General features: G+C 33.9%; 1 long non-coding RNA gene across 1 annotated transcript in view; it reads right to left on the reverse strand.

Moving 5' to 3' along the window:
• Positions 1-24,719, reverse strand: part of LOC134474113 (uncharacterized) — an 85,609-nt gene extending 60,890 nt beyond the window's left edge. Inside the window, exon 1 of the long non-coding RNA XR_010044728.1 lies at positions 24,652-24,719. This is a non-coding gene — a long non-coding RNA (uncharacterized LOC134474113). The remainder of the gene's footprint in view (positions 1-24,651) is intronic.
• Between the last annotated feature and the right edge of the window lie 1,910 nt (positions 24,720-26,629).

Here is a 26,629-nt window from a genome sequence, read left to right on the forward strand (position 1 = left end):
CTCTTAGTTACATAATAATATCATCATCACCACCCTTCTAACCTCTAGAATGTTTTTTTGTTTAAGTCATTAGGTACTGGTGTGGTATATTACATATATAAAGCTGACTGTTTGGCTTCAAGACAACATATCATTGCTTTGGAATATTTTAGGAAAAATTTGCATGTATGCTTTACTTATTCACTGCATTAATCTCTCATTTTGATCCAACTGTGTTATGGAAATGGGCAAACAAGATTTCAGGAGCAAAATTTGTATCCTGAATTGAGTGTAAGTAATGGAAACATTTTGAGAAGGATTTTATCTTTGTGGGATTTCATGTGTATTACTGTTAGATGGGTGCAGTATCTGTCTGGGGGCTTTTTCAATAGAAGAACAAGTTGCGAGTAATCCAGCAAATATCTGCATAAGCTTCTGGATTACAGAGACAAAAAGTGCAGTAGCATTCCTGCCATTCAAGAGTTCAGTTCATCAATACCAGGGAGATTTGTCAGGAATTTGAATGTTCTAAAGGATCTTGGTTATTCCTGTATAAATTCTTACCAAACAAATCCATACTATTTGTGCAAGACTTCTGGGAGATTCCCACCATGTTCCTAAACGTCAGTTTGGCTTTGGGAACTGCTGTTTCACAGCAGAAGTTGAAAGCGACCATCATAGTTATGTTGAGAAAAGTAATAATTTACAATTCAGGGGAAACTTAGACTGAAAAAAAAAATAACCGACTTTCCCATGAGGTTTTAATTCAGCTATCATTATCAGAGAGAATAGAATGCATGTGGCAACAGAATTCCACGGCTCTCTTACTGAGCATTGCTTTCAAGTTTTCCACTGAACTGATACAGGCGTTATTCTATCAAAATAAACATTCATTGACTAATTATAGAGTTCTAGACATCACCTCTAGCTACTTTGCATAGTGCAAAATTTCCTTCTTTGAAATCTCAGGAATACTTGCTTTGTTTCAGACCATTTGTGCTTGTGACAAAGCACTGCTGGCTCTGAGGTTTTCGGTTGAAACCATCAGGGTGACCTTTCATGCCTTCTGTGCCATTTGAGACTTTCCAGTTATTACCAGTATCCTGTGTCAGTTTCTCAGAAATTTTGATGCCCCAAAATAATTCTCTATAAATTATTTGCAGCTGCATTCAAATTTTTGTTGTATGTATGACATTCATCTATTTCTAAAGAATTCTTTATAGATCATTGCATTTCATGATATACTGGTTCAAAGTTGACTCACAACACAATACAAAACATCTTCAAAATCGCAAATTCCCATCTGTGTGTGAATGACAACAGCTTTTAATATATCTATGAGAGTAATTCAAATTGTTACACATTTAAATTCTAGAAATCTTTGCTGAAGGGATAAGCATTGTTATTATTTTTTGCAAACAACATTGATGTTTACTTTACTTATAATAATATGTATTATTTATTAATACCCATTACTTAATAAGACCTATAATAAGATTATCATTATATAAATATATAAAATTTATAAAACTAAATATATGAAAACCTGTTTTTCAGGGATATTCTAAAATAATCATCTTAATGGTAGCATCAGTTTATAAATTAATGGAGAATTTAAAGCCAAAGAACCCTCTTATATTATGTTCTTTATCTTTAATAATCTTCATAGTATTTGTTTGTTTCTAATTATTAGTTTTAATAACCATCACGTAGGAAATACTGTTTTTTAAAAAATGGCAATTATGACTCTTACAAAGTTAATATTGTGGACTGGTAACGTCATCAACTCAAACACCAGCTGAACTGAATCAGTGTGGTGCAGAGCGTGGATGGCCCACCCAAGAACTGTTCACAGAATCAGTCATTGTCATTAGCTCTTGATCTTCAGCTGAATTAATGCAGGTTGTTACCATGGGGTCCAGGCTTTCGGCTGGATTTTCTCGATCTTTAGCACTGTGGACAAATTTCCTGACTTTCTTTGTATTTGACTCCTTGAGTGACCATTATAAATAATACTATAAATCTTATGTCCTGTATGTAATTGTTCTCATAGCAAATCCTGGCTACACCAGTTAGTTACCAGACAAAATAAAATACAGTCATACTAAATTCACTGATTTAAATCAATATTCTTGAATAGTTCAATCTACTATTCTGAAGACACCTGTGAAAGTGTGCGTGCTGTATCACCCTCTCTATTCCTCTTTATCTCTCTTATGTGATTCGAATTTGTGCTTCTTGAGTGAAGATTCAAAGGTGATGTGTAGTTTGAAATACCATCGGGAGAACAAATATATGCCCCCAAAATGAGAGACAAAATATTATGACTGCATTATACAGAAGTTACTTCGATAAGGTATACAAAGCACATTTCCAACAATTTAGATTAAACTATGTGCTAGGAAAGCAGAAAAATGAATCAGGCAAAGAGAATGACAGTGAAAGACTGAAGTCCATTTGATCCCAAAGAGAAAGGTAACAGCTGTCACATTCAGTTATTTTTTACAATTAAGCTGTTATTCCCATGAGTACCCATTATGTTACCATTGGATTCTCTCAAAGACTGCTAAGAGACTTCAATTTATGTCATCTTACTTAAATGAATTTAGAAATCCAGTAGTCACAATTCTAAAGTTTATGTGGGAAAAAAATGAGCAGTAGCTTTATTCTTCAGCCAAATCTTCTTATGGCAGTTTGGTTATGTCAAAAAGTAATTGGTTTAAGGAAAACTATGTATTATAAATTTATACATCAAGATATACATATACATGTATATATGAAGTAATTGTCCTGGTACTTTTTCCTATTTTGGAATTGTCTTTAGCAACTTTCCCCTTATTTAATATTAGCTATTGAAACTATTTTCAAGTAGTAAATAAAGTTGACAATGCTATGATGAAGTGTTAAAATGAATCAATAATTTTCAAAGAAAAAAACTACATTGTTAGCAAAACAAACCTATTAAAGCTAAGGTTATTTCTTATAGCTTTCAACTTTTAAAAAATGCTAACATTGCCAACTAAACCTTCTTGTAAAATTGGAAACAGACTGGTTATAGATATATAAGCCAGAGGGACTGTGTCAGCACTTTCTAAATCTGTATTGGTACTTTCATTCCAAGCATAATCAAGGCCAATCTTATACCAGCCAACACATCTCGGAAATGTTGTACAAAATCTTGTGGGTATATCGATAATGATTTGACCATGCCCTTTTCAGTACAAATAATCTCTTAGGAAGCAAAATGAACAGTTGGTTCAGTGAGCACATATAATATTATGCAATGCAAAGTATGCATTTAAAAATAAAGCTTACATTAAAAATGTAGACAAAAATTAGTTATAAAGTCATATTTTATTGACTTCTATAGTCACTCATAAGGAATATACATTTATCAAGTAATTACTCAGTGTAATATAGCCTTAAAAGCAAATTTTATTGCCAAACTTTCCAACCTACTAGAAGAAATATTAAAAGTGACTAAACAATTATAATTTACTTTTGAATGTTTGAAATTAAATATGCGATTGGCTAAGGGAGGTACAGATAAATAAAATCATACTAGGATTAGTCAAATTGTGGCAAGGAAACCCTGGAAATCTCTGTTACATAAATGCACAAAATTTCTTATGCTTCTTAAGGGCCAAATTAACACTTGTCCTTTCTTTATTACAACAATTACTAAAAGAGATCTTTATCTGTCAGGAAACTAGAAAAAAAACCTGGAAAATTTTGAACAGATATTAAATGATCTACCTAGAATTTGTGAGTCTTTTGTGCGGACATGGTATAGTCTGCAGGGCCATGTATTATCACAGGGAACATGTATTGGTCAGCTTTCCTGTTGATGGGAAAAAATTGCTTGACACACACAATGTGAAAGAAATAACGGTTTTTAAACTCGTGGTTTCAGAGCTTGCTGTCTATAACGTCTTGTTGCCATTGCTGCAAGTCTGAAGTGAGACAGGACACCATGGTGGAAGGGCGTTGTTAAGCTTAGCTGTGCTCTCAAGGGCACACAGGAACTAGAGCAGTGGGAAGAGGACTAGCAGGGGCAGTGTCCCCAAAGCCATCCCACGGTCCCCACCTCCACCTCTTCAAAGCACACTCAGCTGTGAACATAAGTGGATTAATCTACTGATGAGTACAGGGCCCCGTGGTCCAGTCACCTCTGCAAGAGTCTCTTATACCAGTCAAACTGACAAGATTGACGACATTCATTCTTCCACAAGAGTGGAAGAAGCAGAAGTTTCAGGCATTAGTGTACCCAGGAAGACAGTAGAATGGATAGCTAAAAGTGAATAACTAAATTATATGATCAGTTATATTTTAAAAGTAGCATTTGATAAAATTTTCAAAAGTGAGCAAGTATCTAGGCATGGCAATCAAGAGGAAACATTTGTCCAGGCAGAAAGCACCCCATGAGTCACAGTAATAGGACATTTATTTTGTATAGCAGTGTACAGAGAAGTGCTAAGAGTGTTATTCAACCAGGTTCATTTCTGATGTCAAAAGGAAGAAAAACAAAACAAGACTGGGTACTTGTTAAAGGAAATAAGCAATTTTATTTTATTTAGACTGAGGCAAATGGGGAGACATAATCCATTACAAACTTCTCAATTTCAACTAAGAAAAAGATGATGAAGATTTTCAAATGGAGAACAGATAGGACAAAATAAGAGAGCGATGGATAAATATGAATATGACATTATTGAATGACAAAGAGAGTATGGGAAATTGGAAGACCAAAGAAGGGACTAAATGAAGAATTATGGAAAACAGTTCGCTAGTGTGAGTTGGAACAGTGTAGAATTCAGATTTCGACAGTGCTGCCTATTTTTAGAAAGATGGTTTCTTATTTAAAGAAACCATCTTTAGAAAAACTTATTATAAGTCATATCTTACTGGAAGCCACTCTAAATGTGGTCATGTCACAGCACAGGACATGAAGAAGTCCACTTCACCCTGGGGGGGGTGGGGCAAAATACTACGACAGTCAGACATCAGTCATAAAGTAATCATACATCATCTCTAAATCTGATATTTCTAAAATTTTGGGAACAGGAAACTGGTATGATCATGGATGAGAATTAAAAAGATTGACCTGAAGAAGATCAATGAAGAACTTAAACAGAAGTGAAACTGTAGGAATTATTTCCAATTTAGGTGATAAAGAATCTGAGTGAGAGACTGGTAGTGAGCATACACTGACACGTAGAACATTTAATATGATTTTGGTGGTAAGGAGCAGTGATGGGCTTTGAGAAGTCTTAAAGCTTGTGGAACCTGCAAACGGAGGAAATATGAGAACTAAAAAGCAAGAAGAGAAAGAAAGAACAAATTTATTCAAAAAATCTATTTCCCTGACATGTTTATGATGAGAGCATACCCTGTCCTCAAATTGATTTGCACACTTTTACAGGGGCACTGACCTTTTTAAGTGTTGGAGATGGAGCACAGTTCCTTTGCAGTGGGCTACATCTGTACTCTATCGATATTTTTTTGAGACACGATCTTGTGAAATTACTAAATTATTCAGGCTAAATTCGATCTTATGATTGTCCTGCCTCAGTTTCCCAGAATACTGGGCTTACCTGTACTCATTTTATACACTATTTTGGCACTCATTCTTTTATATGACTTTTGAGACTTGTGTGGTTAGAGCTCTGAAAGGTGATCCTGTCTTCTGTTTCCTGTGTATTAGTCACACTATTTCTTTTTTTTTTTTTTTGTCCCCTTGACCCACAGGGTATAATGTCTCCTTGAGATAGGTGAGCAACAGGATTGTCTTGTTTCCTTTCTTCTGTTTTCTTCTCAGCTCTATCACAATCTGTATGGTCATTTCTCTTCAAAAATTCTCTCTGCTTGAAATTATGGACTAGATTTTGTTTTCCTGGTAGAACTATGAAAAATACATGTCTTAAAAATCTCTAAAATACTCAATAGAGAAATAGATTGCAACATGATTTATAATTTATAATTTGTGTGTGTGTGTGTGTTTGTGTGTGTGTGTGTGTTTCTAGAGAAAGAGAACTGTAGGACAGGATTAGTAGAGATGGAGACAAGGTAGGATGAGCAGTCAAGAGAGATCACAGATCTATTTTTCAGTCTGAGGACAACAGGAAGCCTTTTCCAATAGGTGTCTTCTGTATATCAGCTGTAGTATACACACGCACAAACACACACACACACACACACACACACACACACAATTAGAATGGTAAATACATACAGTAATCTTAACACAGTTATAAGATCTCCCTGAAAAAATGATTTTATGGACTTCTATTTAGGAACCCACGCTATAGGGGGTTTAAACATAATGAAAAGAAATTGGTGTTTCATTACTTATACACTGACTATAAGGCAAAATTCATATGGACTTACTTACACTTATTATAAAAGCTGGTGAAATTCAATATTACTACTGTAAGATCATCAAAACATAATATGTTAGTTGATAACCTGATCCAACTTCATTTTCCAGAAGTGAGAAAATGATGTCCACCTTTGAGAAATGGCACAATTTTACTCCTGTGTTAAGAAGTTAGTGGCAGAAATAGAGTCCCTGCCAAGGTGCTGAAATTTCTAGCACATATGGCCATGTCAGGATGTGGCACCTAACACTTCCACGTTTAGGATACAATGGTGCAAAGTGTCCTCCGTTGGCCTGGTAAGTTTGACAGCGACACAAGGACATGGAGAGATCCTTGACATTTTACAGATTCTGAGGTCAAGATAAGAAAACAAACCCGGAGCACAGCGATATCTGATGCTCTCCACTTGTGAAAGAAAACGTTCTCTCTGCTCTATGAAATTACCTTCTCAGAGGCTGCTTTCTCTGTGGTTTGTCACAAAAGAAGGGAAGGAACAATTGGTTTAGTCTGATGCGTGGGTGAAAAGAGAGAAGAAAAGGAATGGTACAAAAGGAACAGATTTTATTATGTGTCTGCTCTGCACAAGAAGCAATCAAATTTATTGCTGATTTTAGTCCTGTTGCATTCTATTCAATATCTGCATTAATTGTGTACCCAGTTAAATTTCTTCACCAGTGTGATATAGAGGGTGGAGCGCTAGACCAGAAGTCAAAATTTCTATTAATGAGGCTGCTTACTATTGTAGATGAAATGCATGTTTTTACTCTAGATAGTGCATCTCTTCACCTCTTAAGCATGGAGAACTCTCACTCAGCCTTGAAATTCACCATAATTCTCCCATCCAGGACAAGCCTTTCCTGCAGCATTCTTACCCCTTCCCTTACATTATCCTGACACATCTTATATGCATCTATTCTTGTACTCACTAAACAGTTCTGCAACCACCACATTCCTGTCTGTTTGCTCCACCATGATTACAGTTACTCACCGTAAGAGCTAAACTTTATTTCTGTCTCCAAGAACACACTACATTATGTTTAGTGTGAGCATCAATATGTGTATGATAATTGATTTAGTAAATGAATAAAATTAAAAAGAATGAAGAACTTTGAATACAGAAACAAAACAGTTTGCCTTATTTCTTCCACTTTATTGACTCATAATTTACCAAGGACCCCCATGGAGGGTTCGGACTCCTATCCAGCCATATGTCTATGTGTCCTACAGCAAAGGTAAGCAAAACTAGATCTACAGTTTCAAGGACTTCTGGAATGACCAGCTGCCCCAAGCAACAAGCAGCCCCAGAGCTAGACTGGCCATAGTTTTTATTGATTGTGACACTGAGAAGAAAACAGAGTAGGAGTTGTGGCCGAGAGCTTGAGAATAATGGTGTCTGCAGGCCTGGCTTGCAAAAGAGGCACAATACACTCCTGGGTCAAGCAAAGAGGCTGTTAGACTTACAGCCATGTTTAACAAATAATTTGATGTTTTGGGAACCAGTGTTTTGAGCTGGGAAGGCACTTTCAGTTTGAGCTCGTGGCCTCTACAGTGACTTTATCTCATTTGTTTTTTGCCCTGACAATTCACCAGCTCTTGCTGGAGCCTTCATCTCAGCAGATAGCCAGGCTGGAGAAGAGGGGGAGATCCTAGCCTGGGGGTTATTGTTTTGCTGCTAGCAGAGGCAAGAAGTTCAGTCTCCTAGGTCTAACTCCACCACACTCCTTTCAGCCATCTAGGGGAACAGTCCCTGCTTCCAGCCTGCTCTGTGTATACAAGTGAGCAGGGAAAGATGAGGGCTAAACAGAACGAAGAGTAGGGACTTCATTTCTCAGGGGAATGTGGTTTGCTGCTCCTCATTATAAATTAATTATCTATGTATTTCAAAACTGCAGATTTGTTTTGATTTCTTTCTCCCTTTTACCTAGATTACACCTATATTTTCCATTGTATCACAGTATATCATATGTGGTTTTATTTTTAACCAAAGACTTTGTTTTCCATTAGTTTAATCCCACTGGTTTGAATTGTTCCTGGTAAACATCCCTATTACTAGGGGCAAAACATTATAATGTGGAAAACACTTTTCTATGGGAATAGAGGATGTTATGTTTCATAGAAAACCCACTGCACTGCCTGTCCATAGAAAAGAAATTGAAAATGCATATGCAGCAATCTCAATGGGCCAAGGTTACCTAGGCAGCAATTTGTCATACTAATAATTGTCTGCATACTAATGACCACTGCTTTGAACACCTCTAGTAACTCTAAAGGCCAATGGTAATGTGTGTTAATCTCACATCTCAATAAATTTAGTATTAAAATATTTATACAAGCTTTCATTTACCTGAAATGTATAATGTATACATTTTTGGTGGAAAAAAGTGTAATATATATATATATATATATATATACACATTCATGTACAAGGGAGATTTACCCAAAAGTTCAAAGCAGAAATATGTTTGCACTATAATTCATCACGTTCCTTTTGATTCTCCTTGTGCTACCTCTGCTGCCGTGGGCTGTAGGGATAGATGCTGAAGAATGAGGAAATCTCCCTGCCATTTTGATTTCCCATAGGAAATCATGCTACAGTTGAATGCCCCCCCCCGTCAAGTATTCGTGTGTAGAAATGAATCCACAATGTAAGGGAATAAGAGAGCCAAACCCTAATTCAACAATTCATCAACAACAGCCTTTAAAAATGAGGCTTTTGGGAGGTGATTAGGATTAGATAAGTACATGGGGGAGGAGCTCCCATGATTTAAAGGAGGTAGTTTTATGAATAAAGGGACAGAGACTGGGGAAATGTAATCAATACTTCCTCCCTCTTATTGCATGAGGCCCAATCCCTCCACTAGTCTTTGTTTGCAAAGCACCACCACCAAGCATTGCCCCTTGACTGTGGACCTTAAAGACCTGTAGGGAACTAAGACAGTAAAACTCCCACTAGGATTTGCCTGTCCCAATGTATTCTGCTATTTCTAGCAGAAAATGGGCTAATGAACCTTTGAGAGTGCAAATTCTGGCTTATGCATAGTATATCTTACATCATACTATGGGATTTCTGTTCTGAGTGAACATTGTGCTATCTGTGGAGTTCTGAGTTATTTATAAACTCTTTGTCACAGTAAAAATTATTAGTAGGATTGTTCTTTGTCACGGTTTCACTAAGTAAACTTTATACAGAACCATCTGTCTCTCACCACAGGAAGTATAATTAAAAATAAATGAGAAATCTATCTATCTATCTATCTATCTATCTATCTATCTATCTATCCGTCTGTCTGTCTGTCTATCTACCTATTATGAATACTTTTTCAAATAAAACAAGATTTCAGTTGTCTGTAGAGTCAACTACAAAATAAAAGGTCAGAAGAGCTGGGTCATGGGAGCACGACTTGTACCTGCATGTTCATCTCTTAGACGCCTCTCTTTTGCCCCTCTGCTTCTGGCTTGCTATACATGGGCCAGTTTTCAGCTACCATAAACTCCTGATGTTTCTGCTGTGGAGCCAGCCTTCAGTGAACAGAAGTCTCAGAAAGTGGCATCCAAAACAAATCTTGTCTCCTTTAAGTGTGGATTCTGGTCTTCTATCATTGTGGCAAAAAGGTGACTAATACAGTGTGTGCTAAAAATCTTATCTCTGTGGTGTGTTACCCTCCCTTAGTGAACTTGTATCTGTGTGTGAATGTTTGTTTCAAATGGTTGTTTCCTATTGAATGAAATCAATAAGAAAAACAAATACAGTTCTAAATATTCCTACATAGAAATATATTTTTCAAAACAATCAATTTCTCTGTCCTCCATTTACAGAATTAGACAAAACCCCAAAGAAGAGTTTATAGAGTTTCTGGAAAGAATAATTTGATTGTCACACAAGAAATTGCTTAATTATTTTTCTAAATAATGCTATGTGTCTCATTATACCAGAGATGCTTGCTCTCTGTGTTGCCATCCGACTTGAAAAACTAAGTTAAATGATAAAATAACAGCCATCTTAATCTTCATTTCCTTAAATCAGGGCAAAAGTGTACATATATTTTCAGTATCATGGAAAGTATTTGAAAGTACAAGATCTACAAAATGGATCTAGGATTAGAATTATTATAATACAAAGGATACTTTGTAGTTGTCAGCTATGAGACTACAACTAACTACCTCCAACCCTGAAAGCATTTGGAAATAAGTATTTTATATTCCCACAATCTTATGGATTAGCTGAGTAATTAACTATTTGTCTAGTTCTGCTAGTTTTGGTTAAGATTAATTCCGGACCACATGCTCAGTTGGATGTCTTGTCTAAGTACTATCTTCTTTTATTTTAACTCCAGGATCCATCAAACTGTTGAGCACAGCCTTTTACTAGAAGTAGATAGCAAATGAAATAGTATCATGTACAAGCACGTGTTTCTGCTTGCATCACGGCTGCAGGTATCCTATGGGCCAAAGCAGTATACAAGTTCAAAACCCAAAGCTAGAGAAATAAAAATGAGTACTTCTCATGGAAATAGTTAGAATGTCAAAAAAAAAAAATCTTAATATATGCAATAACAAAGAGTAATCAATAACTCTGAATTTATTTAAAGGGTCCCCTTAAAAATGAGAGACTTTAAACTTTACTTAATTTTACTTTAAACTACTGTAGTACTAAACAAAGAATCAGGCTTTTTGGCTCCAGAATGGGTATGTTATAGGTATCTATATCACTGACTTTTAGCGCAGTACCTGGTATATATTAAGCACTGTATAAATGTTTTACTGAATGGATGGATGGATAGACGGATGGACGGATAACAAGATGCAAACCACATATAGATGTCATCTGTATAAGAATATTCAAGCAAAAGCCACAGTTAGAATCTTGTACCAGGATACACTTAAAAATAGAATCCATATAAATATATATTCAACATTGGTTAATTCAAAATTATGATTTAAAATTAGTGAAAATCAGTAACTAAATTCATTCCCATTGGCTTATTTTCCAAGGACATTCTCCAATGTATTAGCTCTCATGGAAAGAGCTTCATTAGTTATTAGATATTTAATTATATTTGCATTACCAATATAAACATAATATGAAAATTGACTTTGATTTGTGTTGGCATTTTAGTATCACTAATCAGCAAGAAGATATGAATAATCATGCTGCGAATTGAGGTTTGAGCACTGAGGTTTCTTTTTTCTAATGAACACGGTATCATTAGATGAATACATACATTTTAAATTGCAAAATGTAAAGTCCTATTAAAGTAACCCCCAGGAGTCAGTACCCAGATGAGCATTTTGATCAGGGAACGATAGCTCATTTTTGAGGACTTGAAGAAAGCAAATTTCATGTTTTAATCAAAGGTCACATCTTGAATCCTCTTTATTCCTCCATTGCAATAAAAGGTAGCACCTGCCATTCATCTTCCTTGAGAATGAAAGAGGTCTGGAAAAGTAAAGTATTTTTTTTTTTTTTGCATTTAAAACTTTGAAAAATTCTATATTACAGTTATTTCTCCATGATTATTAGTGATATTCAGGAGACTTGAGTCATTTAAGTTTTTAAATAGCAATCAAATGCTAACATGTGTTTCCCCATCACACATGAATGTATGAGCATGGAAATGCATAGACAGACACACAGACATCTTGCTTCCATACATTCCCCTTTATTGCTACTGAAACCTTCTATCATCCCCTAAATTCAGGTGCAAATAATTATGCTGATCTCTAAATTTCTGATGAAATCACCGGATGTCATCATTCACACCCTCAGTTTTAGACGAGTCATGAGGAAAATAGTTTCAATGCCATATTGTTATGTTTCTTTCACTATATCGCAAATATACTCACAGATCAAGAACTGTAATTCATTCCTGTTTTATCTCAAGTGTGCATGAGGCCAAGTTCAGATATTATGAAATAAAAATGAGTTGGAATATCTCTTGTAGAGTGTTTTATTTTTTGTATGAAATGGTTTTCCAGTTTTTCGTTTGCTTTAGTTATGATTAGGTTTGGCAAACACTTTTTCCAATCGAATTGTGAACACATTAAATCAATAGCTGTACCATTTTGAATTATAGAACTATTTACACAATCAGTAAAATATGTACATACTCTTTATTCCCCTTTATTGCTACTGTAACCTTCTATCATCCCCTAAATTCAGGTGCAAATAATTATGCTGATGTCTAAATTTCTGATGAAATCACCGGATTATTTTGTTTGAGGTAAATAATTAGCTTTGCTACAAAAATTAATAATTGAATTTATTAATTAATAATAAATTTGTCAAGTGAACATTTCAGTAAGCTCCATTTCTTTTTCTTATTTGTCAAATGTCATACCAGAAAAGATAAAAATAAAAATTTCTTTCTAATTCTAAAAATTGTGCAATAACACTTAATTACCGTATTTTTTATCATTATTTTTATTGCCTCACGCTTGCCAGGCTGGCACTATGCTGCTGAGCTACACCTGTATGCCCTACAATAAATAAAGTATAGCATTTGTAATTTTGATGGTCACATACAATCTATGTGTTTTCAAATACATGTAAAAATTGTTGGTTTAAATGGGTTTTAGTTTACAGTGATCATTAACTATATTTGAAGTTCATAAATGTTAAAAAATAGTAATATTTTAAACATCAAAAGCACTAAATTTCCTTTCAACTAATTTTATTAGAGCAGCATTTACATAAAATTTAAAGCTACGCTTAAGAATTCTGTTTTGGTGGCCCAATGTACCCTGCACAGTTCTATGTAAGACAAGATATAAGGCATTCATCTTTCTGGATGCACATATTCCCAATATAAATATAAACACACATCTTCTTAGACATCACTAGTAAGTAGTTAGTTAAGAAAATAACTATTAAATGTATGGTCATTACAAATGCAGGTTCTCTGTTTTAAGATCCCTTGTTCAGTGTTTAGAACAAAGAGATATAAGCATGATACAATAAAAGCTATGTTTAAAAACCTGTATTTTAAAATGCTATAACATGTTTATAGAAATTATATCTTTCTTTAAATATATTTGCACGATTTTGAAGCAAAAAATAAATTTTATTATTATACAGTATCCAGTATACATTCGCATATTGTTCCCATGTCTATTAATGTGAAATTGTTGAAGAAAAATCAAGTGCATTAGAAGTAAATAAATAAATAAACAGGAAAAAATAGTTATCTCATAGCACTCTTTAGTATATCAGTTTGACCAAATCAGAACCGTTAGCTGGGATCCCACAGCCTGTGGGGTGGTTTTTGTCACTGGAACCAAAAGAGAGAGATTTTGTGAGTTTTGGAATTGGAAGTGAAACACAAATTTGTTTGTTTTTTTTTTTTTTTTTCTGATAGTTCGCTTAGTATCCCTGGGAAACAAGGAAAGAAATTTGGGGCGATTCTAGCTTATTTATATTTTCCTGGGCACCACGTGGAGCTCTTTTTCTCTAGCATATTCTTTTGATCAGGAGAAGCCTGAGCTCTATCCTGAATATAAAATCAGCTGCTTTCAAAGTTCTCCTTCCCTAGATTTCATCTGCAGAACCACTTGGGCAACCAACATTGCCTCGTTTCCAGGGAAATAGTAACTGACTTTTCTCAAATTTTCCAATTACCTTTGAGAATGTTATATCTAGAGAAATATACACAGTTTTGGAGGTGACATTTCTATTTATCTTAATTCCCTAATCTTGAAATACTTACCATTCATTCTAGTTCTCTGAATGAGGCTGAGAGATGGCTTTGATGAGGTCACACTGCTCCTGTGTCAAAACTGACATACAATTGTCTTATTAACATCAATGCTTTAAAAAAAAAATGGGGGGTTCCAAATAGCATTCAGGCAAATCTTTACAAAGGATAAATTCCAATAAGGGAGTACAAAATTTCAAGAAATTCCAGGTGAAAAACTGAAACATTAACAGGAGGAAATGATTCATTCAAAATTAAGAGTTTCCATGGTAGTCCACATTGTTTATTGAGTGGTTTATTATGTCAGAAAATACTGATACAGCTAATAATATGGAAAACACTGCAAACTCCAAACATTAAGCAAGATACTGTGCTGCAACAGAACTGCTTTGTTTTGTACATAAAATATGAACTTTTCAGTGAGTTAAACAACAAAGTTTCATAGATCTGAAATGTCTGTATCTAGATGATGAATGTCATCCTGCCAGCATCAATTTAGTGGTTTGGAATGGGGAAAGCACTGCTATCTTGGAACAACACCATCTGGAACATTCTGTGGGCATCTCAGAATAAGAGGCAACTATAAGATTATTTCTGGATTTTCCATGCTTTGGGAAAATCTATTCATATAAACTTAGTAGGGGAACATTGGCTGGAACTAGTCACATAGCTTAACTTTGGATGGCTGAACAGTGCACCATTTATTCACCAAAAGGAAAAATGTCATTGATAGCACAGGTAATATTACTTCTGGAGAACATCGTATTTAAAATGGCTCTTACATTGGTTTTAGGGTCACTAAGTAAATCAGTTAAATTATCTGAACCTCATTTTTCTTGTTTGTAAAATGGAAGGCAATAATCCCCTTACAGAACAATTAAGAAATTGAATGAATGATTTTTTTCAGGAATTTTTGCAAGTATATAACATTCAAAAATATTCATTTTAAAAATCAAGACCACTATCAGTAGCATCATATATAAACTAGCCCTTGTCACCACAAACCATAAGTTTAAGAACATAGAATACTGGCTAGAGGAAATTTGCCATATTACACAATAAAATGTTGCCTTCTCATTTATACAACAATAGGTGTCACTTCAGGCTAAGTTATCTACCTAGGTCCAGATTTTTCATTCAAGTTCAAGTTAACATCAGATATCTAGGTCCAGAGTCACTCCTGTAGTTAAGAAGATTGTATTTTTTATCAAGCATAGCTAAACGATAAGGTTACACAAATATGTTTCTTAGTGCTAAACATTTTTCTGTGTTTATCCTCTTATTTTAAATCACGTACTCCTGGCATCTTATAATTAATTATTTTTAATTTTTTTATTTAAAAGGAAAAAGAGAAAAAAAACAGAACAAAGCAAAACAATGTAAGGATACAACAGCAAGTGTGTTTAGGTGTGTTAAATAGATGACCATATTAATATTTTTGATTGGATCTTATAATTAATTAAAAGATTCCTAACAGATATTGACCCTAATGACAATGTATATGCTAGAGATCTATTTATTGGAGAGTTGTTGCCTGAGAAAATATGTTTTCCAATTTCTATGAACCAAGCATTAAAGAAAAAAAAAAGCTATCTTATGAAAATTCAGTGGTTTACTGGTGAAAATGAATAAAATTATGAAATAATGAGATTCTTAATAATTCAGTTTTTATAGAATTCAGCAACTCATTGAAAGATGAATAGTTTCTGACTTATAATAATGCAATTAAATTGTTTTGTTCCTTTTCTCAAAAACCAGAAATACTAAAAATATATTAGAATTATACGGGTCAAAAATTTGACAGAACTCAAAATCCAGATTACACTAATTTCTTTGCCATCATGAACTTTCTTTATGGGAGAAATTTGTACCATCTCAGCTTTCATGAATGAGACATAAAAGGCTAAGCAATAAAAAGAATTTAACTTGCTTAATAAAAGATAACATTAAATATTCAAGGTCAAAATGTCAAAATTTATTTTAAACTTAGAAATATTCCACAGACATTAAAAATGATTCTAACATAGTTCTTTTAAGTATGAATTTTTCTTTTCAGTGTATTACCTTCAACATAAGAACATGTCTATTAGGATTCATCCAGAATTTAACAGCCAGAGACACAGCCAGAAAATATGCTTTCTATACTGACATCATATTGTTGATAGTACTGAGAAACACAGGAGTGTGTGTGTGTGTGTGTGTGTGTGTGTGTGTGTGTATGTGTGTGTCCTGGAAGTTAGGAAATAAGACAGTTAAAATTTATTATAGAGGGTTTTCAAGCATACTTATATAATGAAAATGGTGATATAAATTTATTCAAGTCTGGAATAATGAAATGTACAGAAATAATGAACAGAAATTGAAATGGACTGTTCATTGCAAAAGTTTACAAAAAATCTTGTTATTTAAATTCTATGGTATTTAAATATGTATTCCATAAAGAAGTTGAATTAGAAACTGTCTTTATAAATGTAAATGTGTATGAAGAATCAGACTACATGGTATGTTACAGAACAAAATGGGAAGGGAATTCTGGAGAGCATGATTCCCTAGAACTAGAACTGGTATTCTAGAAAGAATTATTTAAATATAATTATGGATGGCCCATTTCAGGAAAGAGGAGATTTGGGTTTATCAGTCATAAATCATAAGTTGGAGGATGTCAAGGTAGTCTGTATTATGAACACACGATGTTATTGCACCTGATCATGAGAAATGAAATGATAGCATTGCCAGCCTTCAAAATCTGACAATAGGAAAATCAACAACATCTACCATAATGTCTATTGTTCTCTCCAAAATAGCTATGCATACCTTCACAAATACTGAAATCAAGTAATAGAAAACAGACTAAAATCAATCAAAACACAGAATAAAAAATTATTTGATTTCAAAACAAGATGACAGATAATAAGCAATGGCTATCATAATGTCTCATTTTCTTAAAAGTAGTTGTGCATACCATTACACATAATAAAACCATTCTTCTGTTTTGATTAATTTTATACTGCTTGGTTTTGTTCGAATTTGATGTGTGTGAAGATATGAGCAACTATTTCAGGGAGAACCGGAGACCTTGTGTTAGCCACGATTGATTTCCTGTTGTCTTGTTTTGAAATCCTGTGTTGTTTGCATTGTTTTGTTCTGATCTGCTTTGTTCTGCTCTGTTTTATTTTATTTAAAATTTTAAAAAAATGAAGTGAATGGAAAAGAAGCCTTTATGTAAGAAATATTGAAGAGGTAAAACTGACTTAGCTTATTAACTATGTCAAAATTGGTTACCAGTTTCTGTGAGGAATCTAGCTTAATCTTCACATTTCTTGGTTGAGTAACTGTCAAAGAAGTGATTTCCTCTGAAAGAGGAAATAGAGAAAGGCTAACAAGGCAGACAAATGTAATAGACTGGGTTTTGGATATGCTGGGTACCTTGTGCCTAAAAAAGAAGACACTCGTAGTTTAAATCCATAATGATGCTAACTGACACCAGTGGAGTTTGATTTTATTCAAACAATATGTGTGATACTCTAGGGTGATTTTCAGGAACAGATTGCTTCACATTCTCAGAATTTAAGTCTGGCACAAAATGGCAGGCCAAATTATTAAAGACTTCTTAGGAATCGTAAAATAAACCAGCCTGGAAAGATTGTTAATTCTCTCGATCATGAGTGTCCAAACTTTCGATTTGCCTAAGGTACACTGAATAAAGAGGGATTATCTTGGGCCACATATAAAATACACATACATATAAAATAGGTAATACAGTTAATGTTGTAACTAACAAAACTTCATTTTTACATATTAATTTATTAAATTATTTTATGAAATGATGCAATCTCATTTTTAATAATTAAATATGCAACTTACATAACTGCTTAATAAAAATAAATGCCTGGCTTCACAGCCACACATGTTAAGGTAGGCTAAAATCTTATTATCAGTAATCACTGTGTTTTAATTGCCACATTTAGAAATACATATAGCATCCAACTCTCGTGTGGTTTTTACTTAACTTACTGTAGTAGCTGCATTTTGTAGAGTTAGTCCTACATTGTAAATAGTATCCTGTTGTTGTTAAGAGTGCTTTGCTCAACAACCATGCAGTTGATTGGAAAATATGGCTAAAAATCACAAAACAATAGCAAAAGCTCATTGACAAGCCAAATGACTAGCCTGACCACTTGTAGCCCAGGAGCTGAAAGTTAGACCAACCTGCTTTACAGGCAAAGAAAAGGGAGGATATTCATTTGCTAAGTCTAGCTATTGTATTACAAATTTGAATTGTAGTTCTGGAAGAGGGAAATCTTTCTGCAGGTCACTTCTTTCCTTCTGAGGGCTACAAAAAAGAAGTTCTTCTGATATTAAACCCAGCATCCAGTGGATTTCTGGCAGTCTTTGGCATTTCTCAAAATATGCAAGGATCACCCCAAGCTCTGCCTTAATGGTCAAGGCAGGTTTGCTCTGCATATGCCCTTGTCTGTGTTCAAATTTCCATTTTCTATAAGGAGATGCCAGTCATATTATATTAAAGTCCTACCATACTTAATTATGGCTTTATCTTAGCTACTCATTCCTACAACAAATCTATCTGCAAATGATGTCATATTCTGCATTCGCTTGGAGGTCATACTTTAAAATATGAATTTTAAGGTGGGAGCATGATTCAATTCATAACAGAAGGTTTTAGAAAGAAAGCTGTTTAGTAAAATCCATCGATCTAAAGAGTTGTTTGGAAGTATCTATTATTTATGGCCACTACAAGTTCTCTTTTTACTGATCAGTTTCCTTGGAGATGGAAGCAGAGGCAATGAGTTTCAGGCTGAGTGAAAAGTGATACAATAAAAATAATGAATTTAAAGTCTTTTTTGAAACAAGCCCTTGAGTTGAATTGAAGGCCAAACAAGGGAGCATTTAGAAGTGTTCTCCAATAAACAGGATAACAAAACAAGTGAGCTATGACGAGTATTTATGACTGTAAAATTCATATCTTCAAACCTTCAGCCTCAAGGTGCCATTATAGGAGGTGATTAGACTATAGGGAAATTTCCTTCATAATGCGATGAGAGCCCTTATACAAGAAGCCTGGGATCCTCTCACCACTTATGCTCTGTGAGGTTTGTGACAACATTTCTGTCTATCTGGAACTGTGACCTCACCAGACTTAAAACCTACCATTTCCTTGATTCTGAACTTGTAAGTATCTAAGAATGTGAATAATGATTTTTTTCTGTCTGTAGGTCATTCAGGGTATAGTAGTTTGTTAGACCATCCTGAACACACTAAAACATCTTGGGAATTTTGAATTAATTGATCCCATCATGCCACTTTATTTTAGAATAAACCCCATGGAGGTATTCTGTATTTCAATGTAATATTCTGTAACAGACTAAGCACCAGAGTTAAGAGTCACAGTCTGTTAGATAAACTAAGACCTAAAACCCCTTAGCAAGAACACTGAGTACAGTTCATTGAACATTCTGGAGCTCACTTGCTTATAAACTATGGGAAACAATAATGTTAAGCCAGAAAGACAGTTATAAAAATGAAATAAATACATTTGTAGAACTGATGTTAAAATGTGTATGTTATATAGTTTGGGAATTTCTAGCTACACTGTATTCACATTCTTGTAGTCTCTCCTTATCAAAATTGTTTGTGGCAAATATAAAGCATTTATGAATATCTAGAAAATACAGAAATAGATATATTCTGATTTCTACAATATAGTAAATAAGCTTAGAAATATAAACATCTATTGGAAACACTGTATCTTCTTACTTTTAAGTATTCAAGAAGTATATCGCTATAAAATTGTCCTTTAGTTGCAATGATAGCAGCATAATTTTAAGAAATCTTTATGAGCAGTGCTGGCAAAAAAGGTCCCAAAGAAAGAAGCAAAAGGGAAGCGGTTTTGGATTTAATAAAATAGTAGAATCTCAGTTTAGCTTATGGGTACCAGGAAACATTAATGGCTATTATATTCACATTTATAATTCAGCAAAATATAATTTTATGTACTTTTTTAAATCAGGAAATTCTAATAAGAATGATTGATTAAATTACATATTGCAAGTAATGAAAGTTATAAAATGCAATAAATGGGAAACTACAATTGAGTTTCAATCACAAAGCCTTGGGTTTTCAGTTTTCAAACCTCAAAATAGAAATGGAGTTAAAGATTAATATTAAATTTTTGAAATTGTACAATTCCTCATCTTAAAGTGCCTATTTGTCCCCAAACTGCATATTGAAATGTGTCAAATTTTTATCCTGTTCATCTACAACAGCAGACTCGGACAGACTGCATCACTGCATAATTTATCCAAGGATTTTATTTAAGTAGTTCAAATAGCTGATAAACATCTGAGGCAATAGATCATGTTGTATAATAAGTCACTTATGTTACCATTTTCTTGAACACCTCTTAAGAAGAATGACAAACAACTGAAGATAACTAGGCAATGTGGTCCATCCCAGTTATCCCACATAAATGAGACACTGAGAGGGGATGATCCCAAGAACTTTGAAAGCAACCGGGGCAATTTAGTGAGAACCTTCTCAAAAATATAACAAAAGAATAAGGCTAGAGATGTAGCTCAGTGCTGTAGCCAACACCTCACACATACTAGGGCTTGAATTCAAATCCCCAGTACCACACACACACACACACACACACACACACACACACACACAAAATAATAATAATAATAATCTAATGTGTCATATCTCTCAAAGTACCTTGGGTCCAATGTCACTTCCCGCAATCCACTGTTATACTGCATTCTTTGTCAAACACAGTGCATGCAATTGGCACCACTTCAGTTTTTCCTCATATAAAATGAAAAATTAAATATTCCTATCGCTGATAGTTTGGCATGCACCTTGAACTTGTCATTCTAGTCAGTGGCAAAAATTACCAGGTGAGCATCCTGGTCATGTTCCAGTGAAAAGATTTCCCCCAGCAGCATCCTTATATGTACACCGAGAGACAAAAATGGTCAGGCATACTCCTGCAAGTTCACTAGTTGAGAATTCCTCAAAAGAGGAATGTAAACCTCAGCACATTTATTTGATTGATTGAATGTATTTTTGTCTCTTTCCTAAAACAGGTAGGGGCAATTGTACAATATCGTTCCCATTAAATGCAGCTACTAAATATTTACCACTTGAACAATCTCAATTCTTATGACATCACCTTCATTATATAATATATATATTTTAGTATATTATACTGTATGAGGATTTTAAACTTTCACACTGAAATATTTGGTGCCTCTACATCCTCAGAATCCTGACATGTATTGTAATTTTATCTATATGTTATTTCCATAGATTTTTTCATCTACATATTATTTTCTGTTCTCAATGAATTATCCAGGTATATTCTTTCTTTCTCTATCTCTGTCTCTCTCTTTCTCTCTCTCTCACACACACACACACACACACAAAACTCTCCTTATCTATCATATTATTTATTTTTCTACAGATAATCTGAAATAATACATCAAGAACTCATATGCAGAAACTTGAATAATCAGAGAAATCTAAGTATAGGTTATCACTTTCCTCTCATCAACAGAGTAATAATTTAAAAGTCTCAGTTCTTGACATTGACGACCGCAGCTAATATTGCACCCTCCTTCTCTAGCGCTGCACACCAGAGGACCTCATTGCTTCACTTATAACTCATAACACACCTCATTACTTCACTTATAACTACTCAAGCTAAAGACATTTACATTATAATGTTAATTTCTGAGTTCCGTTTCTTGTGACTGCATTTCGAAAGGAACATTCACCTCTGCTCTTCTCCACTCTGTTTTTGCCCTCATCTTTCTAGTTTAGCCTGTTCAAATTGTCCCAGCTCTGCCTCTGCCATTTCCCATATCCTTTTCCCTTCCTTTCACGTTTTTCTCCATTTTCTCACATTCTATTATGTTGATTTCCAGTTTTGTCTCCTATCTACTGTTACCCTTGCCAAAAGAACTTCCTGGAAACCTTAAAATCAATGAGTCACTTGTCTGAATCAAAGATATTTGGGCTTGCAGGGAGGTTAGCTGACACCTAGCTGCACTCTTTATGTATTGGGACAAGGATGTAGCTCAGTGTCACAGCGCCTGCCTGCTGAATGCAAGGTTGTCTGTTTGATTCCTGCTATTTAAAAGAAAACACAGAAGCAAACAAAAAAATTCTGTTATCCCTCGCTAACTATTCACTTTCAATTGATAAATATCTTGTCTTCAATTATGACAGCTTATTAATGCCTTCATGTGAAATATTTTTAGAAACATAATGCAACCAGGAAACTAGCTAGATTAGAATAACAGAGGCCAGAAATAATCATAATCCTAGAGTACTCAGAAAGCCACATGCAGACGCAGGTGATAGATGTTTGCACAACCTTTGCCTCATTCTGAGTCACTCCTTCTTTTTTTTTTTTTTTTTTTTTTTTTTTTTTTTTTTTGTCTTTTTTCTTTTTATCGGTACCGGGGATCGAACTCACGACTGCCTGCTTCCAAGGCAGGCGCTTATGCCACTGAGCTAAACCTCCAGCCCCACTCCTTCTGATGCTTTACCAATAGGACACAAGTGTCCTCCTCCGCACCATTATATTGTCCTTCTGAGTTTTAATGAAATATAAAAGTACAGTGATATTTATTATTATATATGGTCTACTATAATGATTAAGCCTACAAATGTCTTACATTATTTCAAAATATTGAAAGGGTTTAATCGCTCCAGTCACATCTGTGTGTCTCTGTTTCAGATACAGGGGTTACGGTTCACTACCTTATCCTCTACCCATTTTAAACTGTCAAGCAACATTGGTATAGTCAGTGATTCACAAAGATACCTTGCCCAATTCAATTTCCATAAATTAATTTAAAATATTCTTTTTGAAATATTTCTCTCTTCTCACTTTCTGTCAATAATTTTTTCCTCCAAAGCCAGCCATTGAATGCTTTCTTTTCATATAAAAGAGTAGGTGGTGCTATAAATACGTCATTTCTTAGAAAAAAATTGCAGCATTTCTTTGAATAATTTTTAAACTTTATGCATACATGTTTTATCTACCATTTATCTAACTAATTATCTGTGTATTTATTTTCATGTGTATTCCTATAGCATTCAGGTTATGTATATCAAGTAAAAAATTCACACTAAGATACAAATTTGTATCATGAAGGCTATATACAAAAATAAAGGCACCAAGTTTTGGCAAGAAGGAAGAGAAATGTGAGCCCTTGTACAACGCTGGGAGAAATGTAAAATGCTGAAGTCACTTTGTAAAGTGAATAGATTCTCAAACAATTAAATATAGAGTTAACATATGAGCCATCAATTCTTACCTGAAATATATGCTTCCGTTTGTTAAAAAAAATCAAGAAAAGAATACATGTTGATAGCACTCCATGTAGACTCGAGGTGAAAAGAAAGCAAAGTCCATCACTTGACAAATTAATTCAAAAAAAAATCTGTACATCCATAAAATTAAAATTATATTTAATTATAAAACTAAATAAAAAATCTGACTCACTCTAAAACACATCTCAGTCTTTAGTACAATATGCTGAATGAAAATGGCCACATATGACAATTTCATTTATTTTAAATGTCCAGAATAGGAAAGTCAGCAAACATAGAATGTACTTTAACAATTCCTATCTGTGAAGAACGAAGTATGACCAATGACTTCAAATGGGTTCTGCTTTCTTTTGGGACAGTGATGGTATTCTAGATTTAGATAATAGTGGTAGAATTAGTTGTATAGTTCTATTACTATGTTGAAACTATTTAAAAATGGAAAATCTTGCAGTATTTAAATTATAATGCAATACAAAATGAAATGTATCACCAGAAAATATTTAAATTATTATTTATGTAAATTCTGCAATCCTAGCGGTTAAATATTCTCATATTCAACTATGAGACTGTATGTAGTCAACTAACTTTTAGATGAATACAAATGAAATAACTAAAAATCACAAGACTACTTTGCATCAATTCAACACAACTCTTAAACTTTCTATTTGTTATACTTTTATGAGGTTCCCAGTAGATTTACACATTTTTGAAACAAATAACGTGTAGCACCAATTATAAGGCAAAACTGTTTTGTAGTTGTCCATTGCTACATTTGCCTAAAGAAATAAAGAATATAATTTAATCTACACTCTTTAAAAATGAAAGATTTTGCTCTTCATTCTCAGTTTCTCAAAGCTGTTCTTGCTATTGTAATTAGGGCCTTGGCTGTGGTGGAGTCTTTAAGATCGAAAAGATTAAATCAGAACGTTACATGTTTAACAACAGGAATCTGTAAACACAGAAGCTGGAAGCTGAAAACTTGGGTAAGCAATTGAAAGTCTCTTCTAATATGATTTATAGATTGTGAATGGAGGAATTTTGCAATTTCTCCTTCTACTTTTTAGCTCAAAATACTTTATGGCAAATCCGGTGTTTGAGGCCCTTCATTCATGAAAATTTACAAATGATAAGTAGCATTAAAATGAAGTAATCAAGAGCACGACTGGTTGGCCAAAAATGTCAACAAAAAAAGATGCTATTTTAAAAATTAAAGGATGAAATCCAATATGGAAACTATTTACCTTTTGGATCCAGAGATGTGAAACTTTAACAACCCAGTTCATTCCATGGAGAGACCGCAGTGCCTCCAGATAGGAAGACAGGAAGACACTTGGATTCTTTTTTAAGACTAGAAAAAGCTGATTCATCCACACAGGCAAATAATGAAGTTGCCAAGTACTGCACTTCTTTCCATTAAAGGCTTTTTTAATTTGTTCATGACAGGTAGCTGAAGTATACTTTAAATTAGTGTGTTATTTTTTCTTCCAACTTTGCTGGTAGGGATTTCATATCCTTTCTCTTGTATCGATTTTTATTGAACATGCACAGGCATTGCAGGGAAATGAACAAACTGCATAAATGATAGTCATTTGTTGAGATGGCCAGACCGCCTTAGCCAAGCACTTCCTTTTAGTATAGTTTAATTTAGTATAATTTAATTTGGTGTTGAGAAACAAAGCTGACCTCTTGTTTGTGTTACAGAATTTGCATGTGTGCAATTTAGTAAAACAACATAATCTCATTATCACAGGCTTTCAACAAGGAATCTAAAAGAGTAACTATTTTTATTATTAAGAGATAGTCCAGCAAGAAATGATGAAAAAAGTGACATTTATAACAGGTTGTGAAATAAACATTTTAAAGAACAATTAGGTGCTTTTTTCCCCATATAATTTTCTCCTATTTTTAGCTAAGATTCATCAAATTGTTACTCAGAATGTTAGGTATAAAATGTCTTAAAGTACAATATGTTTAGAACTTGTTTGCTCCTATTTCTCCTATTGTAAGAGAAGCATTATATCCTGAATCTTTGCTGGTGAATAAAACATTTATCAGGAAACGAGGTAAACAACCAAAATAAGAAGAGCTAAATATTTGTTTAGTCTGTATTTAAGCACAGTCCACCCTCTGAGGATAATCAAAAGTCAATAGATGATAATGTTAGCTCTGCCCTTTTTTATCTGCATGGTTATGAAAAATTCATTCAATTTTTCCAGAATTGTCATATCCTCCCTTAGAAAGAAATGGGCTGTTAAATTCTAGGGATAGTAGAAACTGTGCTACAGAAACTAGAAGAAAAAGGAAACAATTAGATTATTGCCTAACACGTAACGCTGTGCCCACAAATAGTCCTCACCTCCAGCCCCCGTTCTCTCCATCCCTTTCTAGGTGTCTTCCTCCCTCCCTTTCTTTTCCTTGCTTCCTGCTTTAGCTAATCTGCACATTTGCAGGACTATTTTATCGCATCATTAGGCTATAAGAACCCACATTTTTGGACATTTCATTCTACATAATAGCAATATAAGTACACACATAGCAGATTATGTTTCATTAAATATGTGATTTATTATAGGTATAATTTTAAGTTATGTGGTTTTTAACTTAGGTTACCTATCATTGACTAGTATGCTTTGTAAGATGTGTTATGTGAGATATATAACCAATAGAATGTTTTCAACAAAGACTAAATTTAGAAACAAATTACAGTAATTTTATAGACATTTATTTAAATGCATTTTGTAAGATCCTGCTGAAATAGTGCACTTCCTGCACATATTTTCTTATGTCAACTGTCAATAGTCCTTTGAAAAAAGATTGAGATTGTGATGGTTGCTTTAGCCTTTTAAGAACATATAACAATAGCCGCATAAGAACATACCCTTGTTTATAGTTCTAAGCCTACAAGGAAATATGGCAACTTATATTTAATTGTTGATGTCAGGCTTGATAGATTACTGGTATTAAATCACATAACAAATTTGAGATGACTGAATGCAAAAAAACATTTCCACTTATTCTTTATTGAAATATCTATATTGACAACTGTTTTACTTGCAAAATAGTTCCATTTATTTAAATGTTGTTTTGACCAAAAAACTCCATTAAAAGACTAGTAGAGGTAATAAACAAATTCAGCACTATAACTGGATACAAAATCAATGCTCAAAAATCAATAGCATTCCTGTACACAAACAAAAATCTCGCTGAGAAAGAAATTAT

Source organism: Cavia porcellus, unplaced genomic scaffold (assembly GCF_034190915.1).
Source record: "Cavia porcellus strain 051 isolate PalLab524CR breed Dunkin Hartley unplaced genomic scaffold, mCavPor4.1 scaffold_30, whole genome shotgun sequence".
Classification (NCBI taxonomy): domain Eukaryota; kingdom Metazoa; phylum Chordata; class Mammalia; order Rodentia; family Caviidae; genus Cavia; species Cavia porcellus.